This window comes from Bos grunniens, chromosome 26, assembly GCF_055505025.1.
Source record: "Bos grunniens cultivar Pamir isolate PY7600 chromosome 26, Bosgru_T2T1.0, whole genome shotgun sequence".
Classification (NCBI taxonomy): Eukaryota; Metazoa; Chordata; class Mammalia; order Artiodactyla; family Bovidae; genus Bos; species Bos grunniens.
In genome coordinates, this window is record NC_141190.1 from 2,076,170 (window position 1) to 2,094,204 (window position 18,035).

Genomic DNA, 18,035 nt, shown 5'->3' on the forward strand with positions numbered 1-18,035 from the left:
CTATGAACAGATTTAATATTGACAAAATTAACTGCCAACTCACTCTATTTTTATGACAATCAGTAATTAAAAGTTAAAGTAGTATCTTTCCTTTTTTATTAGAAAATAACTTTGGAGGTTCTACTAATTAAATTTATTTTTAAACTTGTCAAGAATATTGAAGACATAGGTCAAATATATGGTAGCTATAATTACCATGCCTGTACTTACCATTTTTAGTTAGGCAGTTTTTTTTTTTTTTTCCTTTCTTTGCATTTGCAAACAGACTGTAATTATTCTTGTCAATTCAAATTCATTACTCTCCAAGAAACACTGCAATTTGCCCCTCTACTAAGTTTTTTTTTTTTTAATTTTAATATAGGATCCTGATAAGAGATGTTCTCTGACTCAATTTAAATAATACAGCTCCAAAGTTTTATGTTTATCTTTATTCTAATCACATTTGTGTTGGAATATCATACTGTAACAGATTGAGCCTTTTTTCCGTGTGGGTAGGACGGCTCTTGATTATTTTAAGTTACCAAGTGTCAGGATATAGATTGAATATTAATTTAGCCTAAATCACTGTACTACATATTAACTGATTGTGACAATGACAGAATAATTCCAAACTTTGGAGAGTACAAGCCAGCTGCCGTTATCTGGATAAGAATTGCTGGATAAAACCTAATTAATCATGTCTCAGCCTGTGGAATATTACTGTGATTTGCATGTATATAAAGTAATGATAATAAATTAATGTGGCCAAAAAACATCTGTACTACTCAGGCGGATGGACAAAACAATTCTTTGCTTCTTAGAATTCCTGGTTTTAGCTTTATCTGTATCATTAATTCTACTCATTTTTTAATATTAAATCCTAAATAAGATAATTATAACCTTCTTTATTCTAAAGTTTAAAGGAAAGAAAAAATCTCATTTCTTTGAGGGAATATGATTATATATAAAAATGTCAAATTAAAGCAACTATATAAATTCTCATCTGTTAGCATATCTGAAGCCAGTTTTTTTTTTCCTCTTCTTTTTTGCTAAATTCTCCTGGCAAAACAAGAAGACGTAGGCATATGCTTACACGACTCATTTACAATGTGTGTTTTCAGTGTTATGGGATATATAAAACAATCTAAAGAAAAATAAAGACAAAGGAAAGCAACAATTGAAGGAAAAATCACATGAAACTACAATTTAACACACAGAAACCATGTCAAAGAATCATTTAACTTACTAATATGGGTAGTTTTACCTCCTGTATTTCTAAGCAAGTAAATATGAAAACATAGTAATTATAAGATCCATAATGTTCATAAATTAAATGTACTTGCTCAGGGTAAGTGAGAGTATTATATTACGCTTATTAATAACTAAAAGGATATATTCCCTTATGTCATATAGAATGTTATATAATGTAGCAAAGAGTTTGTGTATTTTATGATGCTATGTAATGTAGTATGAGTGACATACTGACCACAGATACAGAAGCTGGAGTTGAAGGATTCTTTGCCTTAGCACATTTAAATATATACCTTCATTAATATAATAAAGCCTAGTTCCTTACAGCTGAACCATCACATTCACTAAATAATATTTTCTGAGCACACAGTTATCATGGCCTGCATAAGGCCAGAATGAATTTAAAACTATTCATAGAGAAACAAGGAGTGTATCCCATATCAGATGACCTTTTGAGTATTACATGTTCTCTGACCTAAAGTTATTAAGCAGTAGAAAGTCTAAAGTTAAGAGTGTTTATCAAATAGCTTTGATAATTAGTCATTCCAGTTTTCCAATTAAGAAGAAAACAATGTCTTTTTATAATTTCTTAAACTAGAGGTGGAATTCACATTTACTTCTGAAAAATGAATGTATTTCCCAGAAGTCCTAAAAAGAGAAAAAAAAAAATTGAACTGAGGACAGAAATGCCTAAACTCATTGACAAAAGGCTGTTATCCATTAACATACTATAAAGATGACCTCAATGAAGACTTTAGTTTTTCAAACAAATGATAAGTTGTATATCAAGAATTTATTTTGTTCTTTTTAATTTTCACACCACTATAAATGTGAAACATATTCAAGACACAAAATATTAAAGCCCAGTTCACAGTGGTAATGCAGAAAAATAGACCATCCCTAAGAAGCATTCACTCTAGTGCTAGTTAAAACTGTTCAATAATTAAAAACAAAAACACTTAATAGCAGGTACACAAATCAAGAATGAAATAAAGAAGCCTTTCTCTCTTATTTTTTTCCATACAATATCTTATTATTCCAAGAGATGCGATTTAACTATATTTGGTCTATTAGCTATGTCCTCCTCCAGGGTATCTTCCCAACCCAGGGACTGAACTCAGGTCTCCTGCATTGTAGGCATATTCTTCACTTTTTGAGCCATCAGGGAAGCCCCTATTAGTCATAGGGCAAATTAAAGCTGTGGACCCTTGTATTCTTTGAAATTTGATTTTCAGCTCTGGAATTACTGGGAAAAAAAGTTAGTATTTATTCTCATCAACATGTGTTTGTAGTCATAATTCCCTTTAATAATTAAAAGAGGCATTTTTCAGAGCAAATCTCATTTTTTTTTTTCTATTTGCTAAATTTAATACAGATAGTATTGGATCGTGATGTTACCAAATGAATTGGAGATGGGGGGGGGGGGTTGGGGTGTCTCCACTGCTCACAGATTACAAAAGCAATACTCATAAATGGTAGAAAGGAAAGATGCCTTTCATCAGAATGCCAACAATCTGAGGAAATGGTAGACTTAGTGTCCCCCCAAAACCACCTCTGAAGATTATGCTTGGCCATGAATGTTTTTAAAGGTAAACAGGGAAGTTATCTCAGTTAATCATTGAGATAGGAAGTCAGAGTTGTTGCCACCACCCCCATGTGCAGGCTTGTTGATTTTTTATGATCTTTCTTTAGATGCTATCTTGTTCACACAGTTTGTTTGTGAGTTTACTGAAGGGGAAACAAGGGAAGATACCTGATCATCTGTTAATTATTCTTCATTTCTTCTTCTTTAATTTATGGGAAGTACCAACAAATTAGGCATTGTATTGTGTGATCAAAAGATATGAAAGGTGTGCTAAAACTGGAGATGAGTAGAGCTTGAGGGTGACTGGTTTGAGGTTAGTGGCAAGACAAAAGGGAACTCATGCAGAGAGCTCGTTCCTGAAAAGGGGTTTTTCCTGCCAAAAGCTGCTTACAAATCCGTACTTGTCATTCCATTTCTGTGGGATCATGGACAAAGGTCTGTCTTCTGTAACTTCTTTGTGCTGATATAAAGTGCTATATTCTTAGAGTGGAAGATGTCCACATGGGTCTGTAACATCTCTTTGCTGACAGTTGTGGTTGCCAATTTATATAAATGGACAGAACAAGCTACAGTTATTTTGATGCCCACAAAAATATAGATTATTATGAGCACTAGTGTTAATTGCATTCTCTTAAGGCCTGTTATTGGAATTGTGCTAGCCATAGACTCAGTATTGTTCAAGATGAAACAGTTTATGTCATGGCTGCAGTCTGGTCATTATGCATTCAGCTTTTCCCCTCTGTTGGCAGTTATGGTATCTGCAAAACAAGTCAGGAATGTGCATCAGACTCTGAGTCTGTGTGACTCTATTGTTCCAATCATTAGCAGCTTGAGTCTGCTTCTTTGTGACTTTGGGATGCCTGAGAGACTTCAGCTATTCTATAAACAAGAGGCAGGAGGCAGGATGGATCCTTTGCACTTGGAGAGGGTACTGCTGTGTTCCAATTTTGATAACTTATTTATTTTAACAAATTAATAAATATAGAGAAAAAAGTATATGAAATGTTACTAATTATGTTTTCCATTTGAATTCATTAAAACTTCTCATTTGGGATTTCAAATATCTTTCAAATTATATGCCAGCTTCTTCAAACTTTTCATTGAAAATGAACACATACCTTTGTTTGAAAATAAGTGCTATGTTTGATTAGTGACATTTGGTACAGGAGTATATTCTACGTTCTATACATTCTGTATGCATGACATACAAGCTATAAATTAAAAAAATATATATATATATAATAGCTGACTATTTTATTTATTTTTTTAATTTAATTTTATTTTTAAACTTTACATAATTGTATTAGTTTTGCCAAATATCAAAATGAATTCGCCACAGGTATACATGTGTTCCCCATCCTGAACCCTCCTCCCTCCTCCCTCCCCATAGCATCCCTCTGGGTCGTCCCAGTGCACTAGCCCCAAGCATCCAGTATCGTGCATTGAACCTGGACTGGCAACTCGTTTCATACATGATATTTTACATGTTTCAATGCCATTCTCCCAAATCTTCCAACCCTCTCCCTCTCCCACAGAGTCCATAAGACTGTTCTATACATCAGTGTCTCTTTTGCTGTCTCGTACACAGGGTTATTGTTACCATCTTTCTGAATTCCATATATATGCATTAGTATACTGTATTGGTGTTTTTCTTTCTGGCTTCCTTCACTCTGTATAATAGGCTCCAGTTTCATCCACCTCATTAGAACTGATTCAAATGTATTCTTTTTAATGGCTGAGTAATACTCCATTGTGTATATGTACCACAGCTTTCTTATCCATTCATCTGCTGATGGACATCTAGGTTGCTTCCATGTCCTGGCTATTATAAACAGTGCTGCAATGAACATTGGGGTACTGACTATTTTACAAATATAAATCTTTTATACTCTATAGAAGATATTAAATATAAATATGATTATAAGTTATGTGCCACAGTGGGTTTTGGCTCAAGCATCTGTCCTGTTATTTCAGACTTACACTCTAAAAATTATAATTCATCAAGCAGCATTAGTTTGTTTGAATTTCCATAATTCCATCTGTGTTTTCACAAAAGTGACTAAGAAGTGCATAGTATTTTATGTAGAGATGGAAATTTTTTCTACTCTTCTAGGTACTTTGGCTGGTCTAACAATTAAATTGATATGACAGATTGACAAGAGAAACAAACAAACAAAAAAAAACTAAATTTAATAACAATGTCTCACCCATACACATGGGAGAAACCCAAGAAAACTGAGTAATTCCTGAAAAGGGATAAAGCCACTACTTAAATATCATCCTCAACTAAAAACAAAAGAGGGTGAAGGAGTTGGGAAGTCAATTATGAAGGCTAATTGACCAGGAAATGCACAGTAAACCAATCTAAGGATTTGATGCAAATTTAGGTCATTGTCTTCTCTGTTGATAAGTTTCTAAAGATTCGATCATCTTCCTCTTGGTTTCATAGTGGAAGAAATCCTTACAAATGGAAACTTCCCTTATGGATGCCCTTTCCCAATAAAATATCTTGCTTTATCAGCACATGTGTCTCCTCAGACAATTCATTTCCAAGTGTTGAACAAGAGCCCTGTTTCGGGCCCTGGAAGGGGTCCGCCTTCCTGCAACAAATGGCGACTCTGGCGGGGACTCTTCTTCACTGAGACTGACATCCTGAGCATTTGGGGTACTCAGGAGCCAGCTTGCCTGCCAATGGACCAGACCCAGCGGCCGCAACTGGGACCCTTTTGTCCCTGGTCTCCTCCTGACGTGGACAACTTGCCAGAGTGCCCCGACCAGTAAGGAACAAGAGACTTTATTGACCTCTCTCCCCTTCCCTCTCTCTTTCCTCTCCTTAACCCTTCCTATCCTTCCCTGTTTTTCTACTCCCCTGGTCCTGGACCCAGGAATCTGGTCGAAGGGCCCTCAGCCTGAGCTGAGAATTGGAGACTGATCACCTCCTCTTGGCAGAGAATTCAAATTCTGGTTCTGTTCTGGTCTGATTTCTGGTAGGGCCGAGTTCCAGTCCTCCCTTCTCTGGAGGCCCAGGGAAAAGTCCCATAATGCCTGGGTATCTGTAGGTCGCAGGAGACATCTGTAAGGCCACCCCTTTCACCCCCCTTTCCTGCCTCCTACCCCTTCTTCTTTCAATCTGGCTTCCTTTCCTCCCTTTGAAATCTTTGATGTTAGTACTTGGATCTGAAGTTCTGTGTCTCTATAGGAAGTTTTCTGAGAGACTGTATTCTTTTATTTAAGGGAGTGTCTGATGAGGACTGCAAGGTTTATATGTGTGTATTTTAACTCTGTGTTCTGATTTTTGATGACCATTTTGCTTCGTCTGGCCACCATTTGGTTTAGACCTGCCACCATTTTGTTAGAACTTGATTTTCTTTCCCTGTGCCTTGAGACCAGAGCTCTCAGGAACACTTATCTAGACCATCTCTAACTCCTGAGACTGAGGGAAAAGGGGAAAAGGACTTTAAAATTTTTATTTATTTCAACTGTTTTTTTTTTTTTTATAAACTAGTAAATTTTATATTGTAATATCTAATTCATGACTAACTTAGAAAATGAAGCTAGATCTTGCACTGTGTCTGTCTAAATATGTCTTGGTATGTCTTTGTCTCTGGGTAATATTTTTGAGGTTAATTTGTAAATGAGCTCCATTTAACTGGCTTAAAAATGGTAAGTGCTTACAAATCAAATAATTCTAAATTAAACAATAAATTCCAGGTTCATATGAACTGGGAAATATTCAATATTAAATACCTAATATTAATGTTTGTTTGTTGACCTATCTAATATAGACATGTCTTAGAGTAATTAACATTAAGTAGAATATTTTCATTGTACCTAGGTTTAATATATGTTAAATATTATATCTGTTACAAGTTTGTCAACCAGGAAATTACCTCGAGTGAAGAAACTTCTAAAAAAATGTAAATGAGATATGAGCTTTTATATAAACTCTATTAAGAATAATTATTCTTTAGAAATATCTGTCTAAAATAGTCTCTCCAGATTGGTGAAACTTAAATTTCTAAGGGTTGTGCTAAGTGTGCTAAGTGTTGGAAGTCTATTGAATAGTTAGGTCATTTCCAAATAAAATAAGATTTTGAAACATTTACTACTAAACACTAATTTCCTTTTACAGAGAAACTAAAGAGATTTGGGACTATAGATGAATAATGTTTGGTGCCATCCTAAAATGTTCTAAGAAAGCAAGGGCTTTAGAAATTATTACTGGTATTTATGCTCACCAATCTATAAAATGCTAATATAAAAGTTAGTTCTTGGTGACTAAATGAAAATTGGAAGTGTGTTTTCTGTATGAAAAAAAAAAAAAGAAATAAAAAGGTGTGAAAAATACTAAAGAGTTATGCATGATCAGGATTTTCTAAAATTGGATTACAATTAGTTAGATAAATGGATTTTGTTAGAAATGACACAGCCATAAGAAAACTGGTTAGAGGCAAGTAGGTCCAAATTGGTGGAGCTGACTTCACTAGACCTTGAGCCTTGGTATTTAGGTCTATTGTGAGCCCGAGGCCAAGGCGGGCGGCGGGGAGGAGCAACCGCATGACCGAGGCCAGGGGCTGTGGCAGGGAGGACCAACCCCATGTCCAAGGAGCCACAGCTGCAAGGGTGCAGAAGGGCCTAGAGGAGCTATCCCACATTGAAGGACAGGAAGGGCAGCAGTGAGGAGATACCCCTCATCCAGGGTAAGGAGCAATGGCTACACTTTGCTGGAGCAGACGTGAAGAGATACCCCATGCCCAAGGTAAGAGAAACCCAAGTAAGTGAAACCATACTCACAGAAAACTAGTCAATCTAATCACACTAGGACCACAGCCTTGTCTAACTTAATGAAACTAAGCCATGCCCGTGGGGCAACCCAAAACGGGCGGGTCCTGGTGGAGAGATTTGACAGAATGTGGTCCACTGGAGAAGGAATGGCAAACTACTTCAGTGTTCTTGCCTTGAGAACCCCATGAACAGTATGAAAAGGCAAAATAATAGGATACTGAAAGAGAAACTCTGCAGGTCAGTAGGTGCCCAAAATGCAACTGGAGATCAGTGGAGAAATAACTCCAGAAAGAATGAAGGGATGAAGCCAAAGCAAAAACAATACCCAGTTGTGGATATGGCTGGTGATAGAAGCAAGGTCCGATGCTGTAAAGAGCAATATTGCATAGGAACCTGGAATGTCAGGTCCATAAATCAAGGCAAATTGGAAGTGGTCAAACAAGAGATGGAAAGAGTGAATGTTAACATTCTAGAAATCATCAAACTGAAATGCACTGGAATGGGTGAATTTAACTCAGATGACCATTATATCTACTACTGCAGACAGGAATCCCTCAGAAGAAATGGAGTGGCCATCATGGTCAACAAAAGATTCCGAAATGCAGTACTTGGATGCAATCTCAAAAACGACAGAATAATCTCTGTTCGTTTCCAAGGCAAACCATTCAATACCACAGTAATCCAAGTCTATGCACCAACCAGTAACGCTGAAGAAGCTGAAGCTGAACGGTTCTATGAAGACCTACAAGACCTTTTAGAACCGACACCCAAAAAAGATGTCCTTTTCATTATAGGGGACTGGAATGCAAAAGTAGGAAGTCAAGAAACACCTGGAGTAACAGGCAAATTTGGCCTTGGAATATGGAATGAAACAGGGCAAAGACTAATAGAGTTTTGCCAAGAAAATGCACTGGTCATAACAAACACCCTCTTCCAACAACACAAGAAGACTCTATACATGGACATCACCAGATGGTCAACACCAAAATCAGAATGATTATATTCTTTGCAGTCAAAGATGGAGAAGCTCTATACAGTGAGCAAAAACAAGACCAGGGGCTGACTGTGGCTCAGACCATGAACTCCTTATTGCCAAATTCAGACTTAAATTGAAGAAAGTAGGGAAAACCACTAGACCATTCAGGTATGACCTAAATCAAATCCCTTATGATTATACAATGGGTGAGAAATAGATTTAAGGGCCTAGATCTGAAAGATAGAGTGCCTGATGAACTATGGAATGAGGTTCGTGACATTTTGTACAAATGTCAGGAGACAAATTGTATAGGAGACAGGGATCAAGACCATTTCCATAGAAAAGAAATGCAAAAAAGCAAAATGGTTCTCTGGGGAGGCCTTACAAATAGCTGTGAAAAGAAGAGAAGTGAAAAGCAAAGGAGAAAATGAAAGATATAAACATCTGAATGCAGAGTTCCAAAGAATAGCAAGAAGAGATAAGAAAGCCTTCTTCAGCGATCAATGCAAAGAAATAGAGGAAAACAACAGAATCAGAAAGACTAGAGATCTCTTCAAGCAAATCAGAGATACCAAAGGAATATTTCATGCAAAGATGAGCTCGATAAAGGACAGAAATGGTATGGACCTAACAGAAACAAAAGATGTTAAGAAGAGATGGCAAGAATACAGAGAAGAACTGTACAAAAAAGATCTTCACGACCCAGATAATCACAATGGTGTAATCACTGACCTAGATCCAGACATCCTGGAATGTGAAGTCAAGTGGGCCTTAGTAAGCATCACTACGAACAAAGCTAGTGGAGGTGATGGAATTCCAGTTGAACTATTCCAAATCCTGAAAAATGATGCTGTGAAAGTGCTGCCCTCAATATGCCCGCACATTTGGAAAACTCAGCAGTGGCCACAGGACTGGAAAAGGTCAGTTTTCATTCCAATCCCAAAGAAAGGCAATGCCAAAGAATGCTCAAACTACCGCACAATTGCACTCATCTCACACGCTAGTAAAGTAATGCTCAAAATTCTCCAAGCCAGGCTTCAGCAATATGTGAACTGTGTATTTCCTGATGTTCAAGCTGGTTTTAGAAAAGGCAGAGGAACCAGAGATAAAATTGTCAACATCCGCTGGATCATAGAAAAAGCAAGAGAGTTCCAGAAAAACATCTATTTCTGCTTTATTGACTATGCCAAAGCCTTTGACTATGTGGATCACAATAAACTGTGGAAAATTCTGAAAGAGATGGGAATACCAGACCACCTGATCTGCCTCTTGAGAAACTTGTATGCAGGTCAGGAAGCAACAGTTAGAACTGGACATGGAACAACAGACTGGTTCCAAATAGGAAAAGGAATTCGTCAAGGCTGTATATTGTCACCCTGTTTATTTAACTTATATGCAGAGTACATGATGAGAAACGCTGGACTGGAAGAAACATGAACTGGACTCAAGATTGCGGGGAGAAATATCAATAACCTCAGATATGTAGATCACACCACCCTTATGGCAGAAAGTGAAGAGGAACTCAAAAGCCTCTTGATGAAAGTGAAAGTGGAGAGTGAAAAATTTGGTTTAAAGCTCAACATTCAGAAAACAAAGATCATGGCATCTGGCCCCACCACTTCATGGGAAATAGATGGGGAAACAGTGGAAACAGTGTCAAAGTTTATTTTTCTGGGCTCCAAAATCACTACAGATGGTGACCGCAGCCGTGAAATTAAAAGATGCTTACTCCTTGGAAGGAAAGTTATGACCAACCTAGATAGCATATTCAAAAGCAGAGACATTACTTTGCCAACAAAGGTTCGTCTAGTCAAGGCTATGATTTTTCCTGTGATCATGTATGGATGTGAGAGTTGGACTGTGAAGAAGGCTGAGCGCCGAAGAATTGATGCTTTTGAACTGTGGTGTTGGAGAAGACTCTTGAGAGTCCGTTGGACTGCAAGGAGATCCAACCAGTCCATTCTGAAGGAGATCAGCCCTGGAATTTCTTTGGAAGAAATGGTGCTAAAGCTGAAACTCCAATACTTTGGCCACCTCATGCGAAGAGTTGACTCACTGGAAAAGACTCTGATGCTGGGAGGGATTGAGGGCAGGAGGAGAAGGGGACAACAGAGGATGAGATGGCTGGATGGCATTGCTGACTCGATGGACGTGAGTCTCAGTTAACTTCGGGTTGGTGATGGACAGCGAGGCCTGGCGTGTTGCGATTCATGGCATCGCAAAGAGTCGGACACGACTGAGCGACTGATCTGATCTGATCTGTGACATACTAACAAGCTGAATGATACACCCATCACACTGACTAAATCTGACCAAAAGTTATAAACCCTTTTAATTGATCTTTTAAATAAAACTTCCTAAATAGAATTCTTTTGAAGTTCTTTTGACCTCTGGGTAACTTTGGGGTTCTTCAGAGGGCCCCTGAAACATCCCAAAGAGAGATATTAAACTGTTTATTTGGTTGGTTAAATTATATGAAAAAGATGATCAAATTAGTAATAAATCCGTTCATGGTATAATGTATGTTAAAATTACTAATACAGATATCCTATAAATTATATGGAGTTCTTAACATTCTGATATGTCCTGGTATTCTAATAGAAAACTTGATGACTTCACAAAAGTTAACAAAAGGACTGAATGAACCAATGAATATGCTTATAACTTTTATGGTTTCTATCTGAAAAGTTACGGGTTTTCAGGGAGTAGGGAAAACCTTCCTCTCAAACGAATTATGACAATACTTTGGTAAAATTAAACGTTATAAACAAAACAATTATACTTTCTCTCTATCTGACTCCTCCAAAAATTGGAAATTCTTAGGTTTCCAGTAAGTAACACGAGTAGAAAAATCTCAAGAAATTTTTGAGACCTTAAAAAGGGAAGAATTCACCTAGATTTGTTATGCAAAATCTGTGATAAGCCTTTGGTGTGAGTTTCCCAGCCCTGTTTTATTTTAAAAGTTCAGCCTTAGACACTATAAATGTTTTAGCAAAATAAAAAGTCTATGATCAATATGATCATATGATGGTTATATAAACCATCAGACCAAAATTAATGAGAACAGACCTATTTTGCAAACAAGCTAGCCTTAATTTGGTTATATTTGATAAAAATGAGGATAACTTCAGGGAGAAAAAGATATTTCAAAAAATATTAAATCCCAGTTTGTTAATGGAGATCTGCATCTCCATAAGATTCATCTCTTAGGTAGTTCTTTGCTGTTATGTGATATTAATGTAAAATTTAATTGAATTCTTAAAGAACACCCTAAGTTTGTTTCTGAAGCTTATCTCAGTAATCTATCTTTGGATGAAGATCAGATGGCTCATGACCTGCAACCAGGACTGGAAAAAGACATAATTTAAGGGACTGTTTCCAACCTGGATGGAGGGACTTTTTTTTTTTTTTTTTTACCAGTTACTCTTAACTAGCTCATGCACAATGAAACTGAAGGGAAATTAACTCTTAGATTAATTCCCACTTCCAAAGGCCCCTACAGTGGATTGGTCTATAGAGAAGACAGCTGACCTGATCTCACCTTAAAATGATGCTCAAGCAGGAGAAACTACATTACACCAGGATGAGAAGATGACGACATCAGAGGTGGACAGCTTGCCCAAAATGCTGGACCTGATTCGTATGATCACTCTTGACTTCTTAGACCTTTGCATATAAATCAAATGTTTTTCTATCATAAGCCTGATTCTATGCTAGTTTTAGAAATCAATTCAATTATTGAGTTTATGGCCAATTACCTGTGTCTAGTTCTTGGTTACCTTGTTAAGTTTCTCTAGTACAAGATTCTAACTGGTTGGCCCTGAGAAAATTTACTTTAAAAATATTATAGTCATATTTAGGTTACTGTGATATTACTAGATGGGATCCCCTCACCGGGCCAATTAATAATGACTGCTCTGACTCTGGCCATAAATTTGAGCTTTTTCCTATTACTCAAGCTCAATCAGAGCAACAAGAAAAGTTTCAGCAAGGGAGGAAAAAATCTCCCACAATTATGGGATGGATTTATATAGATAACACCAGGGTATGGTAATTTAGGTTTAAAGTCTCCTCTGTGTAGGAAACAATTAAATCATACTAAGGACAATCAGTCTAGTAACACTAGAAAATGGGGCTATGTGCCTTATAGATGGTACCAATATATAATTTCCCTGGAAGATAAAGATTCTACAGAGCAGACTAAGTCAGATGACCTGAGATATACTGGGCTACATCTAATGGAAGCTATTAACTTAAGTCTTACTTGTGACTTTACTAATACTGCTGGCTATGTTATTTGTATTTCACCTGTTTTACAAAATTGCTGTTTCTTACACTGTCAAATGTGTGTCTGAGGCCTCTAATAGAATAATATATAGTCCCATATGAGATCGATGATGGTAACAGTGTAACTCTAGATATGGGAAGAAGCAAAAAGAGGGAATATTTTCCTGGACCAAGAGGCTAGCAAGACAGGTGGTCCAGAGAATTTTGAATACTGTTTTATGGCCTAGTCCAATAACAGCACATTGAGTGGCCTGTCAACAAAATCTTTGCCAAACCTGAGAATGGACATTCTCAGCACCATGGGATAAAATGGTCATGAAATGCCCCCCTCAAAATCATGGTCAAGTTTATGAGCAAAAAGGGGCTCTGCCAACTGAAGACTGACACTTGCGATCTACACCCACAGAGATTAAATCATGGCTGTTGCAACTACTGAGTTTCAATGTCCCTGAAAGTAGTTCAGGGTGAAAATCAGGAATGAGGCACTCTGTGCTCTGGGAAAAACTGGCAGAACAGGCCTTCACATAGTTAAATCTTTTCAGGAGAAGGTTTTATGAGTTCCAATTCTTGCATCTTCTCATACCTAGAGAAACACTGACGTCATTAATGGTGAAATCTGCTTTGGCTATTAGAGTAGCTGTGGTTCAGATATCCTGGGAAATAACTAGGTTATGCTATGGGTGTACTTTCAGATTAGACCTTTTATTGCTAAACACTTGAGTTTTCTGAGTCATGTCAGGCTTGGATGCCACCATTCTCAAAACAGTGTCTGCTGGAAGCTAGTAACTGTGACCTTACTTTTTATAAAACAGGCAACTGACTACCTGTCTCCCTGAAGTGACAGGTCCAGACTGGGTTTCAGGCCTATTCTTATAAAAATAAATGAGATTTATTTTGTCTACTAAATTCCAGTTATCACTCCTCCAACTACTTCTAACTGGGTCTGTTACACCAAAATGGCAGACCAAGGGATTGAGATTTTGTAATCATACAAGACTCAGATCTAGAACTTGGAACTCAGAAATACTTCCAATTCAGTGTCTATACTCCAAGCTGAGGCAGTTCTATGCTCCATTTTGACAGGAAGTTATCACAGTCATAGTTGCCTAGTTCCCTTAATTAAAACTGAGTATAACTCTGTGGGGCTCTGGAGGAGAAATCTGTTCTGTGTTCTTCATTTCTTGTCTGTAGGATATAGGTTTCATTCAGCCTCCTTGACCTTCCCTGAGTTCCAAAGGGTAGATTCAAACCGTTGTTAATCAGGGAAGGGAGGGGATACAGAAACAGAGAAACAATCAAAGGTTGGTACAGCCTCCAGAGTCCTGGTTCCTACTCAAAGAAATATGCATTAACAATGTCTTTGAGCCCCCACCCAGGTGGAGGATGGTAACTTCAGACTGAACACAAGATTCCTGGAGCACAGCTCTGTTGCCTCACCACCAATCAATCAAAAAGGGTCACAAACCCTGCAACCCTCACCCCAAATGTTGCCTTCTGTTTTCAGGGATCAGAGATGACCATCCTGTTAGGTCTACCATTTGGCCCTCGTCTATTTCATCTCTGAAAGAGGCCAACAGTTTCAAACTAAATTGCTGTTACTACAAGGGTGGAAGGTGGTTTCAGATGTGGAACACCCCAACTTAGATCAGGTAGAGAGAGACATCTGCTCTGCTAGGCAGGCCTAGGCCCATGCACAGCAGGAAGATGTTATAGAAGGAAGAGACCTCTGCCCCAATTCCCAAGAAGTACCTTGAGTATGAAGTCTCTCAGGGGGTAATTGTAAGGGGAAGCACACTGATTGAAACCACCCACCCTGGCCAGGCACCACAGTAACCATTTGCATGAGTTGTTTTATGACAGGGGATCCTGATAAGGAACACGGAACTAATAAGCAACCAACAACTGGAAGAGTTCGGGAAAGGTCTAAAGGAGACACCTCATGTCCATCCACTTCCCAGAATCCCTCTCGCTAGTATCCATCTTGGCTGAGCGATGCGTGCACCACCAGGAAAGACACTGAATTAGAATGATTGGCCAAAGACCACCCGGAAACTAATCCCGTCACCATAAAACCTGAGACTGTGAGCTACGCGGCAGAGCAGTTCTCCAGGGTTCCCTTACCCTACTGCTCTCCACCCGGATGCCCTTTCCTAATAAAATCTCTTGCTTTGTCAGCACATGTGTCTCCTCAGACAATTCATTTCTGAGTGTTAGGCAACAGCCCAGTTTCGGGCCCTGGAAATGGTCCACCTTTCTGCAAGAGGACCAGATGCCATGATCTTTGTTTTCTGAATGTTGAGCTTTAAGCCAACTTTTTCACTCTCCTCTTTCACTTTCATCAAGAGTCTTAGTTCTTTTTCACTTTTTGCCATAAGGGTGGTGTCATCTGCATATCTGAGATTATTGATATTTCTCCCAGCAATCTTGATTCCAGCTTGTCCTTCATCCAGCCTAACATTTCTCATTATGTACTCTGCATATAAGTTAAACAAGTAGGGTGACAATATACAGCCTTGACGTACTCCTTTCCTCATTTGGAACCAGTCCGTTGTTCCATATCCAGTTCTAACTGTTGCTTCCTGACCTGTATACAGACTTCTCAAGAGGCAGGGGGCCTGGTATTTAGGTCTTCCTATTTAGGTTATTACTAAGTATTGAGTAGAGTCCCTGTACTATAGAGTAGGTCCTCATTGCTTATCTATTTTATATAGCAGCGTGTATCTATTAATACTTATCTCCTAATTTATGACCCCCTTCCTTTCCCCTTTGGTAACTGTAAGTTTGCTTTTAAAGTCTAGGAGTCTGTTTTTGTTTTGTAAATAAGTGCACTTACGTCATTGTTAAAATTCCACATATAAGTGTTATCATATAATATTTGTCATTCTCTTACTTCACTTAGTATGATAATCTCTATGTCCATCCATGTTGTTGCAAATGGCATTATTACATTCTTTCATATGGCTCAGCAATATCCCATTGCATGAAATTCTCCAGGCAAGAATACTGGAGTGGGTAGCCATTCCTTTCTCCATGGGATCTTGCCAACCCAGGGATTGATCTCAGGTCTCCTGCATTGCAGGCAGATTCTTAACAGTCTGAGCCATCAAGGAAGCCCTATATATACCACATCTTCTCTATCCATTCATCTATTGATGGACACTTAGGTTGCTTCCATTGCCAACAAAAGTTTGTCTAGTCAAGGCTATGGTTTTTCCTGTGGTCATGTATGGATGTGAGAGTTGGACTGTGAAGAAGGCTGAGTGCCGAAGAATTGATGCTTTTGAACTGTGGTGTTGGAGAAGACTCTTGAGAGTCCCTTGGACTGCAAGGAGATCCAACCAGTCCATTCTGAAGGAGATCAGCCCTGGAATTTCTTTGGAAGGAACGATGCTAAAGCTGAAACTCCAGTACTTTGGCCACCTCATGCGAAGAGTTGACTCATTGGAAAAGACTCTGATGCTGGGAGGGATTGGGGGCAAGAGGAGAAGGGGACGACAGAGGATGAGATGGCTGGATGGCGTCACTGATTCGATGGACATGAGTCTGAATGAACTCCAGGAGTTGGTGATGGCCAGGGAGGCCTGGCGTGCTGCGATTCATGTGGTCGCAAAGAGTCGGACACGACTGAGCGACTCATCTGATCTGATCTAGGTTGCTTCCATGTCTTGGTTGTTGTAAACAGTACTGTAGAGAACACTGAGGTGCATGTATCTTTGTAAACTACGGTTTTCTCTGGATATATGGCCAGAAGTAGGAGTCCTGGATCATATGGTAGCTTTATTTATTTATTTTTTTTAAGGAACCTTCATACAGTTCTCCATAGTGGCTATACCAATTTACATTCTCCAACAGTGTAGGAGGGTTCCATTTTCTCCATATCCTCTCCAATATTTAGTGTTTGTAGACATTTTGATGATGTCCATTCTGACCAGGGTAAAGTGATACCTCACCAAGGATTTAACTCTGGCCACGGCAGAGAAAGCACTGACTCCTAAACACCAGACCTCCAGGGAACTCCCTCAATGTAGTTTTGATTTGCATTTCTCTAGTTAGTGTTTCAACATTTCTTTTATGTGATCTATGTTTTTCATGATTTATCTTTTTCTTTTACTGTGACTTATACAATTTATGTTCAAAAACATTTTTATCTGTGCCTGAGATAGTAAGTGTTTATGTATAATTTTCTTAGCTGTTGAACAGTGATTTAATTGATAAATTTCTAAGTAAAAATAAAAGTGGTTATGAAAATAAAAATGTAAACATTAAAATACAAATCATTATTATGCCCATTCAGATTAAAGCAAAAGTTATGCTAAAGCTTACACAGAAATACTTGGTTTATAAAGTATCATATGTATGTTGCCCTTAAGAACCTTGCTAACATAGAGAACTTCAGTTACTCCAAATTTAGTTATCGTCATTAGTATTTTACTTTTATTCGTGAACAAAAGACAAGCAACTGAGAATAAAATGATTCTGCAAAATAAGAAACTCTCATCATTTTCAGGCAAAAGAAAAGATTAATCCTAATTCCAGTCTGCAGAGAGAAGGCAGGTTATGATGAGACAAAGTTTCTGCTATCCAGAAGTAAAATCATTGAGTTAGGTTGGCAGTTAAAGGTGACACGTGAAAGTGAAAATTAGGAGCACAGTCATGTCCGCACTTTGTGATTCCATGGACTGCAGCCTGTCCAGCTCCTCTGTCCATGGAATTTTCCAGGCAAGAGTACTGCAGTGGACTGCCATTTCCTTCTCCAGTGGATCTTCCCAACATGGAGATTGAACCCAGACCTCCCACACTGCAGGCAGATTTTTTACCAGCTGAACCACAGATCAGATCAGTCGCTCAGTCGTGTCCGACTCTTTGCAACCCCATGAATCGCAGCACGCCAGGCCTTCCTGGCCATCACCAACTCCCGGAGTTCACTCAGACTCATGTCCATCGAATCATAACTTTCCTTCCAAGGATTAAGCGTCTTTTAATTTCATGGCTGCAATCACCATCTGTAGTGATTTTGGAGCCCAGAAAAATAAAGTCTGACTGTTTCCACTGTTTCCCCATCTATTTCCCATGAAGTGATGGGACCGGATGCCATGATCTTCGTTTTCTGAATGTTGAGCTTTAAGCCAACTTTTTCACTCTCCACTTTCACTTTCATCAAGAGGCTTTTTA

The 18,035-nt window shown here is 38.3% G+C and overlaps 1 long non-coding RNA gene across 1 annotated transcript; it reads left to right on the forward strand.

Moving 5' to 3' along the window:
* The first annotated feature begins 7,328 nt into the window (after positions 1–7,328).
* Positions 7,329–15,249, forward strand: LOC147343949 (uncharacterized). The gene is made up of 3 exons (XR_015155140.1): positions 7,329–7,574; positions 12,069–12,216; positions 14,724–15,249. It is a non-coding gene; the product is annotated as an uncharacterized LOC147343949 (long non-coding RNA).
* Positions 15,250–18,035: the final 2,786 nt, after the last annotated feature.